General features: G+C 48.5%; 4 non-coding genes across 4 annotated transcripts; all 4 read right to left on the bottom strand.

The window, feature by feature from the left end:
• Positions 1-7,983: 7,983 nt before the first annotated feature.
• TRNAP-CGG (transfer RNA proline (anticodon CGG)) lies at positions 7,984-8,055 on the bottom strand. Its single transcript has one exon. It is a non-coding gene; the product is annotated as a tRNA-Pro (tRNA).
• Positions 8,056-8,121: 66 nt separating this feature from the next.
• TRNAP-CGG (transfer RNA proline (anticodon CGG)) lies at positions 8,122-8,193 on the bottom strand. Its single transcript has one exon. It is a non-coding gene; the product is annotated as a tRNA-Pro (tRNA).
• Positions 8,194-8,259: 66 nt separating this feature from the next.
• Positions 8,260-8,331, bottom strand: TRNAP-CGG (transfer RNA proline (anticodon CGG)). Its single transcript has one exon. It is a non-coding gene; the product is annotated as a tRNA-Pro (tRNA).
• Positions 8,332-8,398: 67 nt separating this feature from the next.
• Positions 8,399-8,470, bottom strand: TRNAP-AGG (transfer RNA proline (anticodon AGG)). The gene has a single exon. It is a non-coding gene; the product is annotated as a tRNA-Pro (tRNA).
• Positions 8,471-15,920: the final 7,450 nt, after the last annotated feature.

The raw sequence follows: 15,920 nt of genomic DNA, 5'->3' as shown, positions 1-15,920 counted from the left end.
TATCTCTCCTACGTGATTGCGCCTTGTGTTCGCTTTTTCAATTCCTAAAGATCTCTTTGTCGGCGCCTCGCCCACGGCCAGTTTCTCCGCTCTCGCGCGCACAAGTGCACCGCGATAACGGGCCTCATCGATAGTTGAAGCTTTTGTTTGATTTTTCTAACATCGTCCATGTATAAACCAGGCGCATTACAGTCCAGAGATAGCCATTTCTCAAGCAATGTCGTTAAATCCCTTTCATTTTGTTTTTCTTTATACCTAGTTCAGCTGGATTGTTCATTAGCTTTTACCTTAATCTCTTGCTTGCACAGTTACCATTCTTGACCCAGTCCATTATTGTTATCGAGAACAATGTTATTAATATCCACTTCTACTAGCCTAGTAAATAGATCATCATTTAACAGTTTATCGTTTAACTTCCAAAGGTCCCACTTAAAGCAACCGCCTCTCTTTCTGGTTCCAATAGTGCAATGAACCAAGCAGTGATTCGAATACGTTACGGGTAGAACATCATAACATTGGCACTTTGGGACCAGTTCCGCCGATATGTAAATCCTGTCGAGGCGGGCGTGGCTAGAACGCTGAAAATGCGTGTAGTGAAGCCGCCCGTTGCTTGTAAGACATTCCGCCACATCTTCCAAAACAAACTCGTCAATCGCGCGAGACAAAATTTCTGTGCTCTTATCTCTAAAAGCGCGCGGGCTAGTTTTGTCAGCGGAGCTCAAAACGCAATAGAAGTCGCCCATAACGACGAGTTGCTTGTCCGTGTTTAAATACTGCTGAACGAAATCAAACAGAACTGCCCTTTCATCAACAAAAGCAGATGCATATATACAGACAACACGCCATTGGGTAGAACAAAAACAAAAATCGAGGACCACTCCCCTACCAGACGAAAAAAAAACATGCGCTTCAACAACAAGACGTGGCAGCTTTTTAACGAACAAGACGCATCCTCCCGAAGTGCCAACCGCGTGACTCACAAGTGCATAAAACCGGGACGTGAAACGCTGCACCATGCTCTCGGTCTCTTTTTTTCCCTGTCACATATATTAAGGAGCCTAAATTAAATTTTAAAGGAAAAAGGTGTGAAGAAGACGACGCGAATTAACCGAAGAATAAAGAAGAGGAAGAAAAAGCATTCGCTGAGGTGGAGAGAGATGATTGGTGGAGAAGCATTCGGTGAGGTGGAGAGAGATGATTGGTGGAGAAGAGAAGAAGACGACGACAAGGCTTACGTGGACTAACACCAAGGCTATAAAAGGGGGAGTGAGAGCGAGGAACTGGGGGAAACAGCAGAGAAGCGGAGGCTCCGGCAGGTCAGGGACACATCGGCCGGAAGAGAGCGACGCCGGCTACTGCTCTGGTGAGCTCGCGTTCTACGACATCGCATCGTGGACTGCCTGCCGTGCCTGAGCCCGTTCCGGGGAGTCAACAGAGGACGCTACCACCTGCTACGGCCAGGGGTGTCTCCAGCGCTGTTGCCACCCATCCGGGTGGTGCCCCCAACGCCAACAACACCGGAATCACCTCCACGGGCGCTTGGACCTGGAGCTTGTACGACGCAGCCAGCGACGCCAACCTAAGCACGTCGGACGTCGCCAGCAACGCTAGCCCAAGCACGCCGAACGCCGCCTCGACGCCGGCTACGGGATCCATACAACGCCGCAGCCGCACCGAACCAACCGTGAGCCCGAACGCCGACCGCTAATAGTAGAACACTAGTAGTAGACGCTAGTAGCAGTGTGCCCGGGTCGTGTGTATTTATAGCCTTTGTTCTTTGTGTTAGTTTTGTTAGTTTTGTGTTCTAGTGTGTGTGCCACGTAGGGTCTATTAAATGTGCGTTTGTGTGGGTACACCCGTCGCCTAGTCCATTCTTTCGGTCCGAGTGTTCTCCGGTGAGATCCGTGACAAAGATAAGTGGCGAGCCTGTGCCAGGATACATTTCTTTTTTCTTGTTTGCTTTGTCTCGTATATTTCCGATCTCTCGACGGCAGAAAGTATGGATTTGGCAAGAACGTTAGAACTGCGCTCAAGCTTGGGTTAAGCAAGGAAGAGGCGATGTATCCATATGAGGAGGAGGGAAAGAGGCAGAGAGAGGAAAGGGCGCAAGCACGCGCAGACGGTCGTAAAGCAGAAGAACGCGAGGCGAAAAGAGCTCGCGAGGCAGAAGAGCGAGAAGCTAGTAGAGCTCGCGAGGCGGAAGAGCGTGGAGAGAAAGGAGCTCACGAGGCAGAAAAACAGGAGAAAAGGATAGAACGGGAGAAGGAGTTTATTTTGTGGAAACAGGCGCATGTCGCGGGAGGATATGAGGAGATCACGGACAATGATCAGCATTCCTTAGCGGGTACAGAATCTCCTAGACCGGCAAGAGTTTGTCCAATAAAGCTGATGGCTCCTTTTGATGACAAGAGAGATTATTTGGATGCATATCTGCAACGATTCGAGCGGATAGCTTTGGGGCAAGGCTGGGAGCGCAGTGAATGGGCCACGGCATTAAGCATGTGTTTAGTCGGAGAGGCGCTGAATGTGTTTGGAAGGATGCCTGCTGCTGATTCCATGGACTACGAGAAAGTCAAAAAGGCACTCCTCCAAAGATTCAGGCTTACGGCAGAGGGTGCTTTCGTGAGAGATTTCGCACCGCGAAACCTGAGGATTCGGAAACCGCTAAGCAATTTTCTTCCAGGCTATCCAACTATTTTGATAGTTGGCTTGATATGTCAAACACAGAAATGAGTTTTGAAGGTGTGCGTGACAAGCTGGTCCCAGAGCAATTTTTAGCGTATTGCAGCTCAAAGCTGGCGCTATTCCTGAAAGAAAGAAAGTTGTGTTCGTTGGAGGAGTTCGCCGACACTGCACACCAATTCCTCGAGGCTCAAGGGTTAAGAAATCTGAGCAAGGCAAAGGAGGTAACCCAAGAGACCCTAGAGACAGATGCGGCAAAACCAAGAGCATATGGCAGTGCATCTAAGGCGCCAGTAAGGTGTTTTCTCTGCGGCAAGGTGGGACACCGTGCAGCTGACTGCCGGACTAGTAGCGCTGCCCAAATAACACAGGTTGTTTGTCAAGGTTGTAAGAGGAGGGGTCATACACTGGATGAGTGCTGATACAGAACGCAGGACCGAGCTGCATGCGTTGTCTACTCAAGGGTAGAACTTGTCACGCCATCCGAAATTCCACAGCTGAAAGGAAAGCAAACACCACTGGAAAATGAGGCAGTGATTGGGACACCCAAGTCGAAAGCAGCAATGCCAGTGGTGGTTGGGCAAATAGGGGACCGTCCTATATTGGTGCTTAGAGACAGCGGAGCCAACACAGTCTTGGTTCGGAGAATCCTGGTGAAGGACGAGGATCTTACAGGGGAAGCGTCGGCCGTCACTCTTGTAGAGCGCACAGTGAGGTACCTTCCTGAAGCAAGGATTCTAGTGTCCACGCCATATTATACTGGGCAGGTAGTGGCAAAATGTGTAGAACAACCCATCTACGATCTCATCCTGGGAAACATTACGGGTGCAAGAAGTGTCGAAGACCCTGATCCCGAGTGGAGGATGCTCGACGTTGAAGAACATTCAAAGGAGGAAAGGCCTGCGACAGCTCAGACGGGTGCAGTCAGTTTCTCGTCGGCAATGGAGACAAGAGCTCAAGCGACAGCCCGAGCAACGCAGCGTCCGCTCTCTACTCCTGTTGCGATGTGCTTGAGCGTAACACCGGGCGAAATTGCAATTAGGCGAAAAGAAGACCCGAGCCTGAAGACCTGCTTCGAAAGAGTCGGGGAAAAGGTGAAAAGAAAGAAGAGTCGGACGTCATTCGAGTTTCAATTGGTAAATGGTCTTTTGCACAGGGAATGCATATTTAGTTCAGGAAGGCGGGTCCAACAGCTGGTGTCACCGAGAGATATGCGAGAGACCGTGCTACGCTTAGGACATGACGCCATTATGGCCGGACACCAGGGTGTTCAAAAAACGGTGTCTAGGATCACCGAGGAGTTCTTTTGGCCGGGTGTTCAGAGTGACTTTAAGCGCTTTGTTCGCTCATGTGATGTGTGCCAGCGCACAGTTCCGAAGGGAAGAGTTGGTCCTGTACCTCTGGGAAAGATGCCAGCCATCGACCTACCGTTTCAGCAAGTGGCTATTGACATTGTGGGGCCAATCTCTCCAGTATCCGCCAAAGGCAATAGATATGTGCTTACTCTAGTTGACGTGGCCACTCGTTATCCTGACGCTATTCCACTGAGAACTATTGACAGTATCCAAGTGGCGGAGGGTCTCGTGGAAATGTTTTCGCGTTATGGGTTCCCGAGGGAAGTTTTGAGTGACGGGGGCTCGAACTTCACATCGGAACTAATGAAGGAGGTTAACCGCCTTTTGTCAGTGAGGCAGTTACTGACGACGCCTTACCATCCCATGTGTAATGGGCCTGTAGAGCGTTTCAACGGCACCCTCAAAAACATCATCAAGAAAATGTGCCAGGAGAGACGTACTGATTGGGATAGATATCTCCCAGCTCTTTTGTTCGCTTACCGCGAAGTACCGCAAACGAGTCTTGGTTTCTCGCCCTTCGAGATGTTGTATGGGAGAACCGTTAGAGGTCCACTTACAATAATCAAGGAGCTGTGGGATAATAATGAGATTGCATCAGATCTCAAGACAACATACACATACGTTCTTGAGTTGCGGGACAAGTTGGAAGAAACATGCAGGCTTGCACATCAAGGCCTGGAAAGGGCGCGCGAACGCTATAAGGGCTACTATGACAAGAGAGCCACTCACAGGAATTTGAGTCCGGGAAACAAGGTTCTCATCCTGCTACCCACGGATCATAATAAGTTACTGATGCAGTGGAAGGGCCCTTACCTTGTGACGCAGAAGAAAAACGACATGGATTATGAGTTATTGATAACACCAAGAAGGTTTTCCATGCAAACATGTTGAAAAAGTACGAAGAAAGAGTTCCCATACAGTGCGCCCCCAAGGTAGTATGCTCGGTAGTAGCCGAGGAGACAGATGATGTTGTCGAGATGCCCACATGCAGTGGGAAGAAAACGGTAGGTTGGGATAAGGTGCTATTAAACCCCAATTTGAATGAATCCCGAAGCTCACAGATAAAGGCCCTACTCCAAAGCAAAGAGGTTGTGTTTTCAGATGTGCCGGGCAAAACGGATGTCATATGTTGCAGACTAGATCTCTCTACAGATAGAACAATCAGCGTGAAGCAATACCCACTACCTTTAGCAGTTCAAGAATCAATAGAAAAGGAGGTGCGGGATATGTTGGAGCTTGGTGTGATTGAGAGGTCGTGGTCAGCATACAATGCGCCTCGCGTGGTTGTCAAAAAACCCGATGGTACTAACCGACTGTGTGTAGATTTTCGTCGGCTAAATGACATCATAGTACCCGATGCAGAACCCATACCAAGAGCGGACGTGGTGTTCGCTAAGTTGGCTCACAAAAGCTTTTTCTCTAAATTTGACTTAGCTAAAGGGTATTGGCAAATACCAATGGAAGATTCTTCTAAAGAGAAGACTGCCTTCTCGTGCTCGGCGGGTTTATTCCACTTTAAATTCATGCCTTTTGGTTTGAAGACAGCGTCTGCAATATTCACGAAGCTGATGAGGAAGGTTTTGGATGGGCTCCAAAAGGTAGAACACTATATTTATGACATCCTGGTGGCAACAGATACGTGGGAAGAGCATGTAATTACGCTGGAAAAACTATTTGATAGAATTCAGCAAGCCAGGTTGGCCATAAAACCGGCAAAATGTGAGGTAGGCTTTGAAGTCATTTCTTTTCTCGGACACAAGCTGGGGATGGGCCGTATCGCGACGAAAGACGACATCTTGGACAAAATACAGCAGGCCGAGACACCGACGACCAAGAAAGAGGTACAGTCGTTCCTGGGTCTGACGGGATACAACGGGAACTTTATTCCCGATTATGCCCACATAGCCGACCCGCTTGTCGAACTAACTAAGAAGGGGGCAAGCAATAAGCTGAATTGGACTGCTGAACGTGAAAATTCATTCGTAATGTTAAAAGGGTATATGGCAAAACCGCCCGTTCTGCTTGCTCCTAATCTGGCTAAAGAGTTTGTGCTTCGCACTGATGCGTCAGACCGAGCTTTAGGAGCCGTACTCTTGCAAGAAGAGAATCGCGTGCTACATCCGGTATTTTTTGCAAGCAAGATATTATCGGCTGGTGAACGCAACTACTCCACTGTTGAAAAGGAATGTTTGGCGGTAGACGCTAGTAGCAGTATACCCGGGTCGTGTGTATTTATAGTCTTTGTGCTTTGTGTTATTTTTGTTAGTTTTGTGTTCTAGTGTGTGTGCCACGTAGGGTGTATTAAATATGCGTTTGTGTGGGTACACCCGTCGCCTAGTCCATTCTTTCGGTCCGAGTGTTCTCCGGAGAGATCCTTGACACTCCCCCGACTTTCGTCTCTAGAACACCTATAATATCTATGTCGCTGTCATTTAAGAGGCGCAGAACTTGGTTCTGTTTCATTTTCGCGGCAAAAGCTCGTAAGTTAAATGTGGCAATTTTTAGCGACTGTGCAGTAGCCATTTTATTGCAGTGAAAAGAGGCCAAGAGCATGGTGCTTACCTTTCACGTCTAGCATGAAGCTAGACGCCTTCGTTGACACCAGAGCCATGCGCTTGGACTGGCGTAGCTTGCGTCGGGGGCGGTTCTTCGACGGCTCTCTTGTCCGTCGAGGCATTCGGTTTGGGTTTAAAACTCGGTCTCCCCCCTAGTGGCGTTTTTGGTGGATCGATGCTAGTTGCCTCCGTCTTATCCTGTCCGCTGCCGTTCTCGTCGTGGGCTCGCTTCGCCGGTCCTAGGACGCTGGTCACTCGGCCGCCACTCTTCTCGAGAGGTTCCTGCTTGCTGGCTGACTCCGGTATCTCAGAATTCGGAGAGCGCTCAGCCACGCCCTCCATGCCTTCCACCGCATCTTCGTTTCCAGCTATTGCGGTTTCCTTGCCGGGCACACAGGGCGCCTCGTTCCCACCCCCCAGAGGTACCAGCTTGCCCGTAGTTCCAGCTGGCTTTCCCGCATCACCGACGCCACTTGCTGCTTCTTCTGTCTCGGCGACATCCATTTCGTGCTCCGCCAAGTCCCCCCTCGATGGTAGTCCTGTAGCCACCGCGTACGTTCGTACGCATTCAGAGTCAGCATGGCCGAACCGCTTACATATCGAGCAGCGCGGAATTTTACATTCCCGGCGTACATGACCGGTCCCGTGGCAGCGCAGGCACTGCATTGGCCGACCAGGCGCCACCACGAGGGCCAACTCTCCTGCAACACTTATCTGGTGGGGCAGGTCCTCTGTCTTCATCCCCGGCTTCATCTTTAGGAGCACGGTCCTTGTCGTTGAACCCTTTTTGTGAACGCCTTGGACGCGCCACCGCTCACGGGTAACTTCGGTCACCTGACCGGATGCCGCCAATGCAGTTCGAATGTCCTCATCGGCAACTGCATGCAACATCCAATGGAGCCGGAGCTTCACCTGTTGATCCTCAGGGTCGATGATGATGCACCGGCGCCCTTTCACTAGAAGCTCTTTGAAGGCAAGCAACCGTTTAGTTGCTTCAGCGCTGCTCAAATTCACGGCCCAAACGTGGTTGATTTGATACGCCCCCAGGGCCACCACGTCTGGGAGCGTACCAGTCTTCGCCAAGGCGTCCCGGAAATCTTCCACTCTAAAGGGTCGCACACGCATGTCTCCGTGCAAAAAAACTGTTCAAAACAACACGTCCGGTGGGCAGGTTCGGCAAAATGATCTGATATTCCTTATCGCCGTTTCCTTCAAGCCTGTTACCACGGCCGGCTTAGGCCGCTATCGCCGCTCCGCCGGAGCTCATGATCCTGCGTCCGCACTCGGCAGTGGCCGGAAGTAGAATGACCCTAGACCAACGAGCCGAGGACGACGTCGTGTGTTGGCCATTTAGTGTCATGGGATGTATTTGGTGGCTAAAGAAAAAAGACGGGCTCGTCCGGGATTTGAACCCGGGACCTCTCGCAGCCGAAGCGAGAATCATACCCCAAGACCAACGAGCCGAGGACGACGTCGTGTGTTGGCCATTTAGTGTCATGGGATGTATTTGGTGGCTAAAGAAAAAAGACGGGCTCGTCCGGGATTTGAACCCGGGACCTCTCGCACCCGAAGCGAGAATCATACCCCTAGACCAACGAGCCGAGGACGACGTCGTGTGTTGGCCATTTAGTGTCATGGGATGTATTTGGTGGCTAAAGAAAAAAGACGGGCTCGTCCGGGATTTGAACCCGGGACCTCTCGCACCCGAAACGAGAATCATACCCCTAGACCAACGAGCCGAGGACGACGTCGTGTGTTGGCCATTTAGTGTCATGGGATGCATTTCGTGGCTAAACAAAAAAAGACGGGCTCGTCCAGGATTTGGACCCGGGACCTCTCGCACCCTAAGCGAGAATCATACCCCTAGACCAACGAGCCGAGGGCGACGCTTTTGTTTTCTTTATTGCCTTCTTAGACAACAATTAAACAATACAGACACGGCTAAAATACACCAGTACAGGCAGGTCTGGCGTGGTTAAAATTTTCTCAGTCTGACCAAATCGTCACGAACAGCCATCCATTGCGGCGGCTCCTTTTGTGCGCGATACACCTCTCCAATGCATGTAACACTATCAATAAATTTTCACGCGCAGACCGAACAACAATGTCTGCATGTCGCGCAGCCATCCTTGTCTTCCACAAACTGTTGAGGCCCAGGAGCATGAGCATGTCATACGGTGTGCCATCATCAGTCTCTGCAGTTAAAAACCTGATTCCTGAAGGGATAATTGGTAGTTCCTTTTTAAGTGTGCGTTGTAAAATGTCCCAGAGAAAGATAGGATCCCAGCATTCAATGAAAACATGTTAAATTCTTTCTGGTTTTTTGCACAAAAGGCAATTTACTGTCCAGGGCACAAAAATTCCTTTGTCCTCGAGCCATGTCATTACTGGAAGAGCATTAGTGTGCAGCTTGAAAAAGAAAGTTTTAATTGAAGCTCTTACTGGCATCTTTTTCACTCTTTTCAGATCGTCATCTCCTGGGCCTCCGCAGTTCATCATTCTGTACAGTGGGACTGGCATCATGATGTCAATTAAGTCTTTGTACAACTTCTTTTTGTCAACCAATGACAAGTACTCTAATGAAAAATATGCCGTTAGTACGCGATATGACACAACAATTTCGTGCAGATAACCAGTTACACCACGATTCACAGCATTACTAGTGGTAACAATGAAATCAGGTAAAGTTTTAGCCAGTCGAACATGCAACATTGTGCGCGAAGAACCATCACTTTGGTCCCGTAAGAAAAAGAACCGTGACACAATTTGTCTAACAAACACATTTGATAAGCCAAGTCCTCCGTTGCGAACAAATAGAAAAAGATTTGAGTGACTAACCCTCTCTCAACTCGAGCCCCAAATGAACACTGCAAAAGCTCTGTGCATTTTTTGCACATTTGCACGAGACATAAAAAGAACTTGCAATACATACCAAATCTTAGCCACAAGAAATACATTGCACACTGTAGCCCGCGCAAACATCGAGAAACCACGACCTTGCCGTGATGGTCTTTTCTTTCAAGGTCTCCATCTCTGCCTTCCAATATTCGTTATTTCCTTTGTAATACTGCAGCGGGACTCCCAGGTATTTAGTTGGTGTCGCCGTCCACGCCATATTTGCAAAATAGCCGGAGTCATGTCCCAGTTGCCGTGCCAGAAGCCAACGCTCTTTTCCCAATTAATCTTGGAGCCTGTCTGTTAGCAAAATTTGTCGGCTACTTGAACCACCTCAAGGACACTGCTTCTGTCCCCGCAAAATAAAGCGATATCATCCGCGTAAGCTAAAACTTTAACTTCTGATGACTGCAGTTTGAAGCCATGAATGCTTTCATGACGTAACAGGGCCACACAAAAAAGTGCAAGATACAAGGCAAACAACAGTGGGGAGACTGGGCAGCCTTGCCTCACTGAGGACTGAACGGGAACAAGTTCACTAAGCGTCCTGTTTATTACAGTACGCGTTGTAAAGTCACTGTAAGCCATCCTGACACCTTCAGTAATCACGTTACTGATATTGATGTGTTTTAACACCTCGAACATTATTTCATGCGAGACCTTGTCGAAAGCTTTCGCAAGGTCGAGCTGCAACATGCAACTCGGCATGCAAACGCGTCACAACACTCTAACACACTTCTCGCAATATGAGTATTAGTTGTGATCGTGCGGCCCTTGATTCCGCATGTTTGGTGAGGCCCCACAAGACTTTTATTACTGTTCGTGTTCTCTTCGCCAAAACTTTCAGTAAAATTTTATTATCGGTGTTTGTTAATGTAATTGGCCTGTATGACTGAACCGACATCAGCTTCTCTGGGTCTTCTGTTCTTGGTATTTGCACCATGGGACTTGTCCTGTAAGAAGGGGGCAGACTATTTTGCTCATATACTTCAGCGTACACACGGTGTAAGCTCACTGACAGTTCGGGCACAGAAGCGTTGTAAAAGGCTGCTCCTAAGCCATCGGGCCCGGGCGACTTGCCTTCAGCTAATTCCTTTATCACCCTCACAATTCTGTCCGTGCTTATGGCACCTTCTAGGTTTCCTTTAGTTTCGTCATCTAATTTAGGCTTGTCAGCAAGAAACTGCTCTTCAAACCCACTTTGAACTTATTTTGCGCCGCCAAAAAGATACATATAGTGCTCGACGAATGCCCTTGCAATTACCGCGCTATCAGGACTCACTTCATTTTGATATCTGTTTGATTTCCTTCTTCGTAGCGTTTCGTTTTTCATCGCCCAACGCCCGTCCATTTCGAGTTTCCCCCAGCCACAACCTTTCTGCGCGTGCGCGAATCACTGCTGCTTTGTATTTTCCCACATCAAGCAGTTCCAATTCGCTTTTAATTTTGCTTACTTCTCTAGTGTACGCACCGGGTTCCGCTCCATTCATCTTTACAAGCCATTCAAGCTACCGGTTGAGCTCTTTTTCCTTTAACTTTTTGTTGTAGCATCGGATAGTGCCCCTTTCAATCGCAATCATTTTTACTTGTATTTTTATTTCCTCCCACGCGACCGCATATTGCGCGGGCTCTCTTGCCAACACATCGTCAACCCTTTCTTTTACTCTATCAGCAAAAGTGACATCTTCGAGCAGTTTCGCATTAAGCTTCCACATTTGCTAATTAAATTTTGACTGCTTTCGTTTCGTCCCTAGCGTAAATGAGGTTATACAGTGGTCACTAAAGGATACGGGCGTAACGGAGTAGCCGCTGCAATGAGGTATCAGATCCAGTGACAAATACGCTCGGTCTAGTCTCGCATGACTTTTCCCCTGAAAATGTATGTATTGTCATCTTCCCGCGTTCGACAAAATCATGCCGACATTTTCCAGGTTGCGGTCATTGATTAGCTTGCTCATAAGTTCAGCGCTTTTATCGCTAACGTGGCGATTGTTCGCACGATCTTCCGCACAACAGACACAGTTAAAATATCACATATCAGTCGCCATTGCGAACCGGAAAAAAAGGCATTTAAAACAATTAATGCCAGCGCATTTACGTGTTAGGACGGCACAACCACCAGATGTACCTACAGTACCTACAGCATGGCAAATAGAAACATTATATTGCGCCGTAAACGCTGCAACCATAGGATCAGTCTGCTCCTGGCTCTCAACTTTCGTTTCTTGCACAGCCACAATGTCAAGCTCATCGTCTAAGCAGATGCGTCTTAGCTGGTATTGTCGCCGCCTTGCTGAAAGACCTCGAACAATAATAGTGGCAATCCTTAGTGCTTTCTCCATATGTGCCGTGATTTAAGAGCAGGAACAGACAGCTCGTGCAGTGGAGAGAGACATGTGACGCGTAGCAGTAGTCAGAATTACTCTTTGCGTGCAGCATACAGTACTACATGCCCAACACTGTCTCCTCTCTTGTACCTTGGTAGCGTCACGCGAGCACACCGCTGCTTTTCCGTATATTGCTAGGCGTTGTGCTCCTAGGAGCCTTTCGAGGCACAGGTCGCGGCGTCTACGGGGGCGGTGGTGCCGCCGGTCTTCTGTCCGGCGGGATGGTAGGTTTCGGGCGAAAAGATGCCCAGTGTCCCCCCACCGTTTTGGGCGGTGGTTCATCGTTGCTGAGGGAAAGGAGCTCGCCGTCGTCTAACGTTTCCTTGCGCGATCTTTTGGCCGCTGCTCCGCTTCCGCTTGCCTCAACGCCGTCCATATCGACGACGCCCTCCTCAACCCCGGGCGTTTCCTCCGGCTCACCTACGCTTTTGGCTTCCAGGTCGCTGGAACCTGCTTCGAGGTGCTTGACGTCCTCCTGCTTTCTGTCCGTATCGGTGCTCTCAGGAGGCAGTTCAGGTGCAACCTTTGGCACGCTGTCGTTGCCACCTGAAACTTCCTCGGCGTCGGCCTCGTCCAGGAGCAGCTCGGAGACGTCCTCTTTCCCTCTCAGTCCAATGACACTGGCGTACGTTCTCACGCACTCAGACTCGTCGTGCCCGTAGCGTCGGCAAAGCGCACAACGTGGAACACGACAATCCCGCCGCACATGGCCTGTGTTACGGCACCGGAGGCAAAGCGGAGCAATCCCCGGGACAACAACGAGTGCCTGCTCCCAGCAATGTGTACTTGATGGGGCAAATCTTCGACCGACAGGCCCGCTTTGAGCCTAAGAGTCATGAGTCGCGTCGACGACCCTTTGTCCTGGACGCCTTGTACTCGCCACCGTTCCCTTGTAACTTCAGTCATATTTCCATATGTTGAAAAGGCATAGCGTATGTCTTTATCCGGCACGTTATGCAGCATCCAGTGTAGCTTCAAATGAATGTCTTGATTATTAGGGTCGATGACCACACAACGTCGCTTTTTCACTTTTATGTCGCCCTCGCCGAGTTTCTTCTTCACACCTTCGCCACTTTTAAATGCCACTGCTCACACGTGGCTCATCTGATACGCCCCCAAGGTGACTACGTCGGACAGCAGAGATAAGCCAGCCAGCGCATCTCGGAAATGTTCGACACGATACGGTCGATACCGCACATCTGCATGCAAAAAAACGGTATTTAAAGCAATACGACCTGTTGGTAGAAAATGGAATCCCGAGCCGAGGGCGACGCCCTGCGATGGCCATTCAGTGTCATGGGATGCTCTCGGTGGCTAAAGAAAGAAAAGACGTGCTCGTCCGGGATTTCAACCCGGGACCTCTCGCACCCTAAGCGAGATTCATACCCCTAGACCAACGAGCCAATGGCGACGTCTTTCGTTGGCCATTCAGTGTCATGGGATGCATTTGGTGGCTAAAGAAAGACTGAATCTTCCGGGATTTGTACCCGGGACCTCTCGCACCCTAATCTAGATTCATACCTGTAGGCCAACTTTTTTTATTTATTGCCTTTCTTCAAAGGGTAAAAACAAATAAAGCATATAAGCAACACTTGCAGTGACGCGGCGAGTTAGAATATTTCAAGTTCAACCACGTAATCAAGAACATTTATTCATGTTGGCTGATGAGGCAGTGCCCGATACACTTCCCTCGGACGTATCACACCTTCAATGAAATGCTTGCGTACAGGTCTCACTACTGCATCTACATTTCTTGTGTCCTCGTTGGCCAAGGAGCACAATAGTGTCAAAAGGGATGTCCTGTTTTCCTACCAGTAAAAATCTGATGCCATACGGACGTAATGATAACTCTATCATTAAAGTTCTTTGAAGCACACCCCAGAAAAAAACCCACCCCAACAATCTAAAAATACGTGATCTATTCTTCCAGGTTTTTTTACATAAAAAAAGACAATTTGTCGAGCAAGGGACAAGATACGTTTGCCATGCATCCATGTTTTAAACGACATTTTACCGGTGTGAAGTTTAAAGAGGAAAGTTTTAGAGATGGGTATACTGGCATTCTTTAACCCCTTCGAGCACATCTGCTCCTGAGCCTTCACAATTTGGCAAACGGTAAAAAGGTATAGGCAGCATTGTTTGTAATAAATCTGGATACAGATTTTTCCCAGTGACATTGCAGAGGTACTACATTCAAAATCGCACATGTGACATTCTGTACGCAAGCCCAACTTTACGCACATAACCTCTGACGGCACCACGCATTTCTTCAACCCAGCATCTACAAATCCTAGTAGCAATTGACATAAACGAACTTGCTTAATTGTGCGAAAAAAAATATTGCTTTTGTCGCGAATCCGTGTGCTGTGCGATGTCAGTGCACGTTAAAGATCCCCAGGTGGTTGAAATTATTCCGCAGCCCTCCACTACCGCACCTCTTTCTTCTTTCACTCCCTCCTTTATCCCTTCCCTTACGGCGCGGTTCAGGTGTCCAACGATATATGAGACAGATACTGCGCCATTTCCTTTCCCAAAAAACAATTATTATTATTATTATTATTATTATTATTATTATTATTATTATTATTATTATTATTATTATTATTATTATTATTATTATTATTATTATTATTATTATTATTATTATTATTATTCGCGAAGAAACAAAGCGCTGCACGATTTCTCGTAAATTGAAATGAGCAAGACCGAGACCTCCTCCGTTCACGGGCAAGAATAAGTTTGTTCGACTGGTTCTTCCCATGCCGACGCCCAAACAAAATGGCTAAAACCCGGTGGTTCTTTTCAATATTGACCCGCGAGGCGCTCAACACATTCATGACATACCATATCTTGGAGATGAGAAACTGGTTATACACAGTGGCGCGCGAGAACATTGATAGTCGTCGCCCTTGACACGCACGGGTCTTTTCCTTTGACGTTGCCGCCCCTTCATTCCAGTATGGTTGGGGGCTGCTGTAAGAGTCCAGTCACATAAAGGTACGTTGCCGAAATTGTCGCCTACCGCAGACGAGAGTGAGGGTCTGCCGTTTCCTCCCAGTCACAATGCCCGAACCCATAACATCTCTCCCAATTCATTTGCGACTCGAACTCTCAACAGCAGTCGTGGCATCACAGATACTTTGTCTACTTTAGCAGAAAACGGCTATGTCGTCTGCGTAAGCCAAGATTTTTACATGCGTTAACACTTTAGTATAACCAGACAAAGGGCTCGAAATAGACTGCGTAGAAGAGGGGTGCCAAAGGACATCCCTGCCTCACTGAATAGCGCACGTGCAGACTTTCAGTGAGCTCCCCATTAACAATGATGCTGCAATTCGCGTACGCCATTCGTGCGCCCTCCGTTATAACATTGCCTACGTCAGCATTACCTAGTAAGGTGAACAGAACATGTCACACGGTCAAGAGCCTTTGCGAGATCTAGCTGCATCATTGCCACCCTGTCACTTAGTGCATCGCAACATCCTAGCACACTTCGGACTGTGCGTACAGTGGCGATGCTCCGGCCCTTGATGCCACAAATTTGATGACTCCACCTAGCATTGTTATACACCCTGCATTCGTTTTGCTAGAACCTTCATTTTGGTGAGGCTTATCTGGCGATGAGACACCACCAACAGACGTTTTTCTGGCTCAGAAGACTTTGGGTATCAGTACATTGTGCGATGTTGTGAAAGAGAATGGCGTACATATCTTCTCGTAATCTTCGGCAAGAACTTTGAGCAAAATCTGGGCTATGGCTGTCTTGAAATGTTTGTGAAAGGCTGCCCCTAAACCATCAGGGACGGGTGCTTTACGTATAAGCAGTTGATCTATTGCATCCTCGAACTCTAACAGAAATTGGCTGTTCCAATCATACTTTGACTTCAACGTCGAGGCTTGGGATAAACGACAGAAATTCTTTATGGAAACCACCCTGCGCCTTCAGCCTGTGACCTAGCAAATCGTTGAAATGGTCCCTGATTACGCACCCTATAATGTTGCTGTCGGCCAACACCTTGTTCCCGTTCTGTATCTGGCGTATTTCT

The sequence above is a fragment of the Amblyomma americanum genome, chromosome 5 (assembly GCF_052857255.1).
Source record: "Amblyomma americanum isolate KBUSLIRL-KWMA chromosome 5, ASM5285725v1, whole genome shotgun sequence".
NCBI lineage: Eukaryota > Metazoa > Arthropoda > Arachnida > Ixodida > Ixodidae > Amblyomma > Amblyomma americanum.
This window is presented reverse-complemented; position numbering and strand designations above follow the sequence as displayed.